The following is a 12,062-nucleotide window of genomic DNA, read 5'->3' as shown; positions in this document are numbered from 1 at the left end:
ATATTTCATTTGATTTGTTATATTGTCCCATACATGAATATATATGGTTTAGGGGTGGGGGGTCTCGACCATTTCCAAGTTTTCAAACAGGAGGGGGTGGGGTGACCCGAGGAACTCCCCATATATTTCATTTGATTTGTGTTTATTGTCCCATACATGAATATATATGGTTTAGGGGTGGGGATCTTGACTGTTTACAAGTTCTCAAACAGGAGGGGGTGGGGTGTCCCCAGGAACTCCCCCTATATTTCATTTGATTTGTTTTATAGTCCCATACATGAATGCATATGGTTCAGGGGTAGGGATCTCAACCATTTCCAAGTTCTCAAACAGGAGGGGTTGGGGTGACCCCAGGGACTCCCCATATATTTCATTTGATTTGTTATATTGTCCCATACATGAATACATATGGTTTAGGGGTGGGGATCTCGACCATTTCCAAGTTCTCAAACTGGAGGGAGTGGGGTGACCCCAGGGACTCCCCAAATATTTCATTTGATTTGTTATATTGTCCCATACATGAATATATATGGTTAAGGGGTGGGGATCTGGACTGTTTACAAGTTCTCAAACAAGAGGGGGTGGGGTGTCCCTATGGACTCCCCCTATATTTCATTTGATTTGTTTTATTGTCCCATACATGAATATATATGGTTTAGGAATGGGGATCTCGACCATTTCCAAGTTTTCAAACAGGAGGGGATGGGGTGATACGAGGAACTCCCCTATATTTCATTTGATTTGTTTTATTGTCCCAGACATGAATATATATGGTTTAGGGGTGGAGATCTTGACTGTTTACAAGTTCTCAAACAGGAGGGTGTGGGGTGTCCCCAGGGACTCCCCCTATATTTCATTTGATTTGTTTTATTGTCCCATACATGAATGCATATGGTTCAGGGTGTGGATCTCAACCATTTCCATGTTCCCAAACAGGAGGGGGTTGGGGTGACCCCAGGGACTCCCCATATATCTCATTTGATTTGTTATATTTTCCCATACATGAATATTTATGGTTTGGGGTCGGGATCTCGACCGTTTACAAGTTCTCAAACAGGAGAGGGTAGGGTGACCCCAGGGACTCCCCCTATATTTCATTTGGTTTGTTTTATTGTCCCATACATAAATATATATGGTTAAGGGGTGGGGATCTCGACCATTTCCAAGTTCTTAAACAGGAGGGGGTGGGACGATACCGGGGACTCCCCCAAATTATTTTCATTTGATTTCTTTTAGTGTCCCTTACAAGTATACTATATATATTGTTTAGGGGTGGGGATCGCGACGATTTACAAGATAAATGTACATTTTCAATTTGTAGGGGGTTGGGTTGACCCCCAGGGACTTACCCTATATTTTGGTTGATTGTTTTTATTGTCCTGTTCTCATTACTGAAGACTGCATGTGTCTATCACTTACTGTTTTCGAGAAATAGTCATTTGAAAATTTAAAAAAATAAAATCCCATAGGGTTCTATAGTAAACCCTCCCTTCTTCAGGCCCCTCCAAATACCCTTAAATAGACCCCAGTGCACAAACAAAAGATTAATGGCTCCGCTAGACATGTAATTTAATATTTCTTGAAACCCTAAGTATATCTGACAAACGGTCAAAGTAGTCTTCTTAGACGGTTTGAGTGGATTCGGTCCGACTTGTCACGGGGACGAGTTGTCCACATTACTTAAAACATCCCATCGACGTCGACTTCCGCATCTATTTTATGACCTCGTTTCATTCATAAAATAACAACAACCTTATTTGGTAAGATAAGTTAAAATTACCGCCCACTTATATAACTTTATTTCCTCTATCATAGAGATTTGTTGTACATGAACAATATTCCTGCGAATTTTGCCATTTGGGAAATATAAACGACTTGTAATTACCGATTTTCGGCGATGAAATATTTCATACAATTGTTCTTTGACATCGTAGCCAAAAGCACAGGGGATAATTAGCTACGTACGGATTTCTATTGAGCACTACTTCCTAGGTGCAACTTCAAAAGTTTTGGGTAGTTCGACGATCATTAAAGGTTTTTCTGGTCATATTTTTTGTATTCCAGAAATAAAAGTATTAAAAAAATGTCCAATTAGTTATAAATAACATAATAGCCAGCTAGATAATAACAATGGCCCTTATTTCAGCATTTATTGGTTAGAACACAAATCTAGGGTGCTCGCATATGGCAGCTTAACTGCCTAAAAAACCTCGGCGCAACATATTATCAAAATGACAAATTCAGCAACGAATCTTTACTAAAATTACAAATTACAAATGAGCAGTAAAAAAATACTCGTCCATCCTGCATTAGTCACGTGTTATCTAGATATCTTTAGTTTTGTGTGTCGTTAATCGGCCAGTTGCTGTTTTATAGTATATCCCACATTTCCATTTATGCACACAAAAATATAACAGCCCTTTGCTAATAGGCTGTGAGTCGTGAAAAGGTGCGTTTTTTATCAGCTTCTCCTGTACATCATGTCCAAATCAAAACACCAAAAAACTGTCTCATCCCCGAAGACCAAAGTGCAAATTAATATGATTCTAAAATCAAAATGATTCTAAAATCTCGTTGGATTTTTGTCCCCCGCGTGATGCGTTGCATGGAAATAGAAATACCTGGTGTCCGTCCTTCCGTCCGTCCGTCCGTTTGTTCGTCCTGTCTTGTTAGTTCTCTCACGTGTACAATTCTTGCCAGATTTTTATAAAACTTATATTATATTAGCATTGTCGCTGACAAGCTTGAAAATTAGTGCCGATCAATTATTTTTAAAAGAGTTATGCCCTGTGTTAGCGGTAAAGGTCGCCACACTCGCCATGGGCGAATGGTTTTATTATGTGGCTAATAAAAATTCAGTTGCAATCGCCACTTTGGCGAACGAAAATTTTATGAACGGAAAAAAATCTTTGTCAAATTTCAAGCCAGAAGCGTTGATTCGAATAAACATTTAACTGAAAAGATGTTAACAAAAGTAATTTGCAAAAACAAACACAAAAACGGGTCTTTTTAGTCATATCAGGAAAAAAAAACTTCCACACTTAACGGTTCCGTTCGGGAAAATCCGTTTCCGATATCGGGTTTTCTTTTACTTTTTAATGTTTTTAAGGTAGCAATACACAGTTAGGAAAAAAACTTTAAATTGACACTCATAATTTTTAAACACCCTCTTTCCCTTCCTTTCTAACAAATAAGGCTTAATATTTGTGTTATGCATGTGTATATTTATAGAAAGAGAATCTTCCATAGATTTGATTTCTAATGGTTATAATGGTGAAATATAATCTCTTTTGGGTGTAACCATGGCAACAATCTGCATTTCTTTGATACAAAATATTGCATAATAAAAGGGGTGAACATGTCACAAAAGTCTCCAAAATTTGGTCCAAAGGAAAATTTCAATCAATTACAGTGATACCTTTCCTGAATCCATAGACATATATCTATCAAGAGGTCCAAAAAAAATCATATGCATTTCTGCTCGTTTTTCCATAAAATTGAATTGAAAAGATCGAGCGCAAAATCTTTGTTGATAAACACTACAGTAATTTATGAACCTATGGGCGGTACGGATAGGAAAATACGGACTGTCAAACAGAAAAATGACCTATAAAACTGTAAACATGCTAAAAACCATCTAAATGTTCATATAAACCCACTAAGAAGGCTATATTATTCTTCAATTATCTAAAAATCAATTTTATTGTACAAAAACTTTCATATTTAAAAAATTCACCATGGCCATAATGCGAAACTTAACTTCTAACTGTGTATTGCTACCTTAAGGATAAACATTTTTTTTTCCAATTCCACTTCAAATAGATTTCTGTGTTCTGCTAGCTTAAACGAGCAAATTGGCCTGCTAGTTTTGAAAATTGGTTCAGAAATAAATATTTTATGAAGGTTAGCAGTTGACACTGAAATGCAACAAAAAAGTGATTTGGTGAAACATGCCATGACGAAGTGTAAATTCTCCTTTTTTAATCAAATTTCTAAAACTATACCTTCTGTGTTTGTCTTTTCTTGTTTAAAAACTTAAATTAACCTTGACAGTAGACAAATTTTTCAAGTTAAAGCTATTTTAAGGCTTTAGACTTTGCACCTGTCCTAAGTCAGGAACCTGATGTTCAGTGGTTGTCGTTTGTTGATTTGGTTCATAAGTGTTTCTCGTTTCTCGTTTTTTATATAGATTAGACGGTTGGTTTTCCGGTTTGAATGGTGTTACACTAGTCATTTTGGGGGCCCTTTATAGCTTGCTGTTCGGTGTGAGCCTAGGCTCCGTGTTGAAGGTCGTACTTTGACCTATAATGGTTTACTTTTATCAAATTGTGACTTGGATGGAGGGTTGTCTCATTGGCACTCATACCACATCTTCTTATATCTATTAACGCCAAAAAAATGTCTTAAAATTTGCTTCACCGGTTTGCTGTCCAGGTGTGAAAGGGAAAGTGTTAAATTATAAAATTTATAAAGGTTTCGGCTGACAATATAACTTTTCTGTCAACTCGCTGTGTGCTCTAGTCCTAATTGTTTATGGTTTTAATTTAAAAAACATAATAATGGTTACCTGACTCAAGAAAGCTATTTATTGGTTCGCCAAAAATCTCACAAATAACTAATTTAAGCGTATCTCGACGTCTAATCTTTACAAACCTCCATCTTGTGTTAGATGGACAGGCTATGGTAATTCTCTGAGTTTCTGCGGCCTGGTGGTGACAGTTATATACGTCTCCCTCCTCTAAATTGTTCCACTGATAACATGAACATGTTGGCAAAATAACTTCGACATCAAAGTTTGCTAAATTGTAAGCTGTGAAAATCAGAGGATTAAGTTGGTAACTAGAACATGGAAATAATATATGATATGATTTCGAATATAAAAACTTTTCATAAAAAAGGTAAGAATAAATGTCCTGTTGCCGATTTTTTTGTATATGGTTAGTTATTTAAATAAGATGGTTTGAGAAGATGTTACTAAATTTTGATATTTTGTTGCTGATCTCTCCTTTATCGTATAGTATTTCGGTTTTTTTTTGTAATGATTGTTGTTTCATTAAAAAAATGAGTGGCCTACGTAGATACAAGTGATTGTCTTGGGGAGGGATAAATCGTACTTTGTAAAAAATCACTCTGATTCAAACAAAAAATTGAAACTGACATTATCAAGATGCTTGATTTCTTGATTGACAACATATTTGTTACTTCTGTATTAACATGAGCAACACGACGGGTGCCACATGTGAAGCAGGATCTGCTTAGCCTTCCGGAGCACCTGAGATCATCCCCAGTTTTTAGTGGGGTTCAAATTGTTTTTTTAATTTAATGTTTTGTGTACTGTTGTTTGTCTGTTTGTCTTTTTTTTTGTAGCCATGGCGTTGTCAGTTCATTTTTGACTTATGAGTTTGAATTTCCCTTTGGTATCCCTCGCCTACTTTTTATAAAATGGATATATAGCATAAAGTTAAAGCATACTGTTTGATAGATAACTCAACCACGTGCATACTGACCACCTTAATTAAAGTGCTTAACGAGATTTAATTAAAAGGCAAATCAGATTTTAAAACGCCAACAATGTTTTATAATTTTTACAATTAGGCATTTCAGTTATATTTAACATAATTAACCAGTTTCTATCGTTTTGTAAGAGGTGAAATAAAAACAACAAAATAATATTGATCAGTGCAATTTTTTATAATACATATATTGAGCGTCGACAATGAGCAACATAAAGAGTTGATATCATAAGGTCCAAAATATGGAGTTCCCCTTCCCATAAACGGATGCAATTAATGACTATGTCATAATATGGGTGAAGTGTGAGCCAGATACACCAAATCGGACACTTTTTCAGAAAATATCCATGCTGTTCGGTCATACATTTAGAATCACGATTCAAAATTGCGATGCATTATGGATTTCTAACCTTTCTAAGGAGCCAGAAGATATTGATGCTTTATCCTCTTTTCATGACAATATGATGTTATTCCAGCTGATAGATAAAAGTTGAAAAATATTGTTTTACGTGCAAAAATTGTTATTTGGAGTGTCCAACTAAAAAACATTGAATTCATTGCCAAATTGGAAGTCCCTTTCAATCAATTACATTAATCACGAACATGGATTGTTTTCAAATACAAATCGTTACATTTCTCTTCTGGTATTAGCATTAACGATGCAAATCTCCTTATCCTGTCTTTATGCTTGATACATGATATTCACAAAAGTCTTTGTATAAAATGATATATATCCAGGTCGTCAGGAGTAGTTGACACAATTTCCTTGTTTTTATAAGAACCACACTGATTATAGCAGCAACAATACTAAAGAGGATATCATAAAAATGCTTGACTTTTTGATCGACAACATATTCGTTGAGTTTGAAGGGTTGATATTTTAGCATACAGCCGGTTTTCCTATGTGTACTAATTATGCGCTCCTCTTGGCTGACTTGTTTTTGTACTCATATGAATCTGATTTTATACATAACCATCAGAAAAACAAAAACAGAAGAAATCTTGCAAAGCCTTTAAGCAATGTTTCAGATATATTAATAACGTCTTGTCACTCAATGATCCGCACTTCAGTATCACGTAATTCCCAGCGGGTGATGATTACGCACCCGGTCTTGCTCCGTTTTGTGTTCACAAGATAAGTTCAAATTTTGTTTGTTACTTAGATTTGTATCTTCTCAGTCGATTTATGAGAGTTGAACATCGGTAAACTACTGTTGCCTAAATTTACATTGCGTAAACTCACGTTATTCGTTGCTTTTAATCAAAATGATATCTGGCTTAAAGACAAAAAGAACATTATTTTCAAATGTACTAAATTTTCTAATATTTGCATCTGCAAAATGTTTTATTGAGTCTGATTTTTAAAATTTTTGATAAAACATTAATAATTGGCAACTTTGGCCTATTTCTATCATTCTATCTCATTCATCAAACACATACAATGGACTCGTCAACTCTTCGTGTGATGCATAAAAGCAGTGAACCTATAAGGAAACTGTTCAATTGTACATTTGTATTGTATTGTATGTACGTATCATATAGTGTCAACAACACGGAACTACATATTGCTTTTTCAGCTGACTCGTGTTATTCTTATTATGTTGCTTTGAATATGGACAACAAAACCATACCTCAGGAAATATCATCCCTATCCCTTTACGGTAACAGACTCTGTACCGTCTAAACTCGTATTATAGCTTGATTAAGAGTAAGATTCAATTTCCTAAAAAACTTAAAAGTTAAATTGTTGTTATTTTGAAAGTTTTCTTGAATATATGACACAAACTGTTACTTCAAAAATACTGCTGGTAGGAATGTTCTTTCAACGGTTTATGCAAAAGACCATATGAATTCTTATTGTTGCGATCGTTAAGTAATAAAATATCTGGTATCCTATTATCCATCTGGTTTTTAATTTACTACGTTTTTGACTTCTTTGATAACTTCATCTGAAATATAAACGTCTTAATGTCTTTGACTAATTATGACAAATTCATAGAAAAAAACCCGGAGAATTGAGTGTGGAAGAAAATAGTTACATCGTCAATACTTTTGAATATAAAATCTATAAATATTCCCAAATACATACAATATTTGAAGCCTTAGTACTTCATCAGGGTAAAGAGGTTTTGGTTAAAGTCACTTGACCACTTACCACACCACGACTCCAACGAGATGCAGAAATTGGTTCTGAAAAATAAATTGTTTTCCAAACAAAAGTACACATTAAAAACGAAACACTCACTACAACAGTCTGTCCGTCCATATTTATTTATATTCTCAATAAAATAAACTTTCTGTAGGTCGACTTCCCACCATTCCTGATGATTGGATATAATGTCTGTATGCGAACACAACAAATGGCCATTAACCCATTGTGACTTGTCTCCATCAACGGCATGGTCTGAGTCACAACATTTATAATGGTATTCATCATAAGTTTTAGGATCATAAATTGAAGAAAGCTTTGTAGGTTCATTCAATGCAATATTTTCATCTGTTAAACCTTAAATGTAAAACAGGCTAATATGACACATATACATGTATACACTAATTGTTGCAAACTTGTGTTTGACGTTCTAAATAACACGTGATGGCTTTGATATTTTTTTTCTTCATTTAACCGTTACTTGTGCAGCCGTAATGAACACAGCCAGGAATGATTATTTGTCAAATAAAAATGGTTTTGAACTTTAACGTTATCTTCCACTTTGAATTTTAGATGATAATGGAAAAAGTAATTATAATTGTCTGAAATCATTAAAATTTATTTAAAATTTAGTTCGAAAGCAAATTCACTGTGACAACAGGTCTCTCGGCAGTTTTGATCTGGTCGGATCGTTATTTTTTATGAGTAGGGTATAACAAATGGATAAGAAATACTATTCATTGTAAAAAATATATATTACATAAGTACACTGAAGAAAATTTCTTAAATATACATCAATGTATGATAACGATTTCAGAGCACGATATCTGTTTCTTGAACTACCTTTATCCGGTATGTGCGTTGTAATGAAATTGAACACATAAGTCATTTAAGAAATTTTTAAGAAAAGAAATCTATCTTCTCATCTAAGAATAGAAAAGGATTTAAGCCATAATTATGTTGAATTTGTTTATTGGAAGTCTTGCAATCATTAATGTTCGGTTTCTTTTTTAATCACAGATACGTAGTGATTTAATTTAAAAGTTTATCGTCTGAAAAATTATCTACAACAAAATATTTAATATATATGTAACACTCAGAAACGTGACCTTCACCCCCTCCCCCCCCCCCCCCCCCCCACGAAAAAAAAAATACGTGTCCGATTCCCAATAACGTGTCCTTATGACGACACTGAACTGCAAAACATGTCTAGTTGCAAAAGGGTGCCAAAGCGTGTCCATTTCTTTAAGAGGCGGGCTGTGAGGTACCCTCATACTTTATTATGATAGTTAGGAATCACCACAAAATAATTCACTAACAAAACGATAAGTTGAATGTACAAAACTAAGTAATTTGCAATTTTTATTTCCCTCTAAATATGCATGATATTTTTTCAACTGGAATTGTGATATAATTTTGGACAATATTTATAACGTCATCAACAAGACCAATATATATCTTCTTATAGGTAGGCTGCAGGTTTTGATGAATCATTTTTTTGTTTCCTCCTGTCGTTAAAGAAAATGCCAAATCATGTCTTCTTGTTTAGAATAGTAAAGTGTCTACTGTTTGTATCAGCATCAAAATAAAAGCGTTCATGTTTTCTGATAGAAAAATTTGACTGAAAAACTAATTTTCATTTAAAAATGGATATATTTTCATATAAAAGAAAACAGAAATCAAATATTTGATGGAGAACCAGACAATTTGAAACATACAATTAATAGAAAATCTGAAACGTACAGGATCGCATCTGTATATTTTAAACATTATTTTTTTCACAACCAGACAAAAATAAAAATACTTTCTATAGTTTTAAGAATTTAAAAGTGCTTTTCTTAAAGCTACTTACAATATATGATACTATTATGATGAGTTAAGTCCTTCTACTAATTATTAAAGTTAGTTCTTATCTTTTGCTATTATACCGTTGTCCAAAGTAAGGTGACGGGTTTTTTTTCTTTTATTTTTCATAAGTCAGTTTGTTGGTTTTCTCTTTTTTAGATTGTTACAAATGAGTATGTGTAGTAAGGTGCCCCTCTTTGACCCGAATATATAGTATTTACATTGTTTCAATAGACATGAAAGAATGTTTAATAAAACTATGTTTTTCGTAATTTTCTAATACAATGTCGACATGTGCTTTAAAGACCCCAAAACAGAGTGTTGGTGAAAGTTGACAAAAACGTCTTGATTTCTACCACATTTAGGCCGAGTTAAAAAAGAGCGTAGGATTCGCATGATTCGAATATCTAAATATTCAAGTCAGATAGGTATTTTTTTATAACTAACATTATGTTCAAAGGTTTTTGTGGTCTACACATGTGCTATATGTCTTCGTTCATTAAATCAATTGATTGAAATTGACCTACTAGTATTGTATTACATTGCTTTGAATATTTAAACATTTACTATTTGTGAACACTTAAACATTTCATGTATACAACTAGGCATTCATCCTAAGTTTAAATTTGACTAGAAAAAAGAAGGCCATACAAATATAATTCTTTTGTCGAAATTATAACAATATATGTATAAAAAAAGAATAACAGAAATCGTCAAAAATACTTGAAAATATATTGGCTATTTGTGAACTTTTAGACCTAAAATGTAATTATACAAGTAAGCATATTTGTGATCGTTTTAGTTGCCACAATAAGCAAAACCCATACCACTTAGTCATCTATAAAATGCCCCGAAATGACGAAATGACAAGAACATGTTTTCGAAAACTGTTACCGTTATATTTGCAACTGTTCTGATCGAACAGGTACGTTTAAATCCATTAGTTAGGCAGACATAAAACATGAAACGTTTGAGGCTCAAAAAAACAAGATGCATTAACAGACCAGCCAAAATCTCGACAGACGAGCTTACAACCTTAGTTATAACACAAATAAACTACTCCATGAACCGAAGATTTATACATGTTCAAAACAAATATCATCCATTTATGCTAGTGCTGTCAACTAAGCCATGGTTCCCTCGTGGTTCATGTTTGGGCCAGGATCTGAGCAAATCGTTTTCATAAGGAGTAGCATTTTTTTAATATTCAGTGGTATTTCCCATATCATAAACGCTTGTTATTTATAGTGAACGTATTCAAAATACTGTGACCTTTTTGATAGATATATATTAATTGGAAAAAAGGGATTCGGATTCAAAAGTAAATATAAAGTGTTGTGTTTTACTAGCACTGGGGCGATACCATTGCTAGTTGAATGTTAATCCTGGAGGGTATAATGAGATCAGTAGTCAGAAATTCGGCAATGAAATTATTATAACAAATTCTCCTTACATTCCACGTTGATAAATTTAGAAGTTTTTAAGAAAGTAAGGTAACCAATACCCTCAAGTTGACCTTCAATGATTGTAGCTATTTTCAGGAGTTTTTTTTTTTATCAAAACGCTCCTACGGTATCTGTACATTGCTTTTTTCCAAATTTGAGGTTTCAGCTTTCCTGAAGGTAAATTCAGACAAGAGATACAATGTCCTGCAACCCTATTGCATCTCCTGGACCTGCTATACACTTGCCAATTTTAGCCGCAAATACAGGTCAGTTAGGCTGTTACTTGCTTTACAAATAAACAACAATCAACACTCTTTTCTTAATTTGATGTATACTCTACAGAGATCAACTCCCCATTAAGGAAGATCCTTGAGAGGTAGACTTCATGTCTGGATGATAAGGAGACAGAGTGTATTCTGACTTTTCTACTAGGGCAGAACCATCCTTCAACCGATATGGATACGACCACAAACGCTGCTGTACTAGAGAGAACTATGTGACCAGCTTGTAATACACATGACATAGACAAGGTAGTACATAGGAATGTAATTCCTCCAAGCAATAAGTAATTTTACCAAAACCCAACAAGTGATTCTTCAAGATTTAATTTTTTAACATTGAAAAAATCTTCAAAGAGATATTTTGCATTACTGATTTTTTGCACAATCTAGTTGTTAACAACTGCCCTATATATTACAACCATTCTTTATATAGACTTGTGTGTTTGTCATCAAATGAATCAAGGGATTTGATTGACGAACTTGTTTTCTTCTTTGTTAGAAACGTACATTTCATACTTACTTTTAATATAATTTTGCGAAGATTAATTTCCCCCGTTTACGGTTTGCTATTAATAATCATAAATATACATTTCTAAACCTTCCATTTGATATAAACCTTATATACCTATTTTTACCAAGGTAAGTGTCAAATATAATAAGCGTTCAACTATTGTAAAAAATGATCAAATATGTAATGTGCATTATGTATAATTTCACAAACCTGTTAAACGCCTTGGTAATCTCGTGGTAACGTGTTAGTCATGAGTGCAATAGGTCGTGGGTTCTAACCCCGGCCGAGTCAAACCAAACATTTTTAAGTTGATATTTG

The sequence above is a fragment of the Mytilus californianus genome, unplaced genomic scaffold, assembly GCF_021869535.1.
Source record: "Mytilus californianus isolate M0D057914Y unplaced genomic scaffold, xbMytCali1.0.p SCAF_8, whole genome shotgun sequence".
In the NCBI taxonomy this organism is placed as follows: Eukaryota; Metazoa; Mollusca; class Bivalvia; order Mytilida; family Mytilidae; genus Mytilus; species Mytilus californianus.
This window is presented reverse-complemented; position numbering follows the sequence as displayed.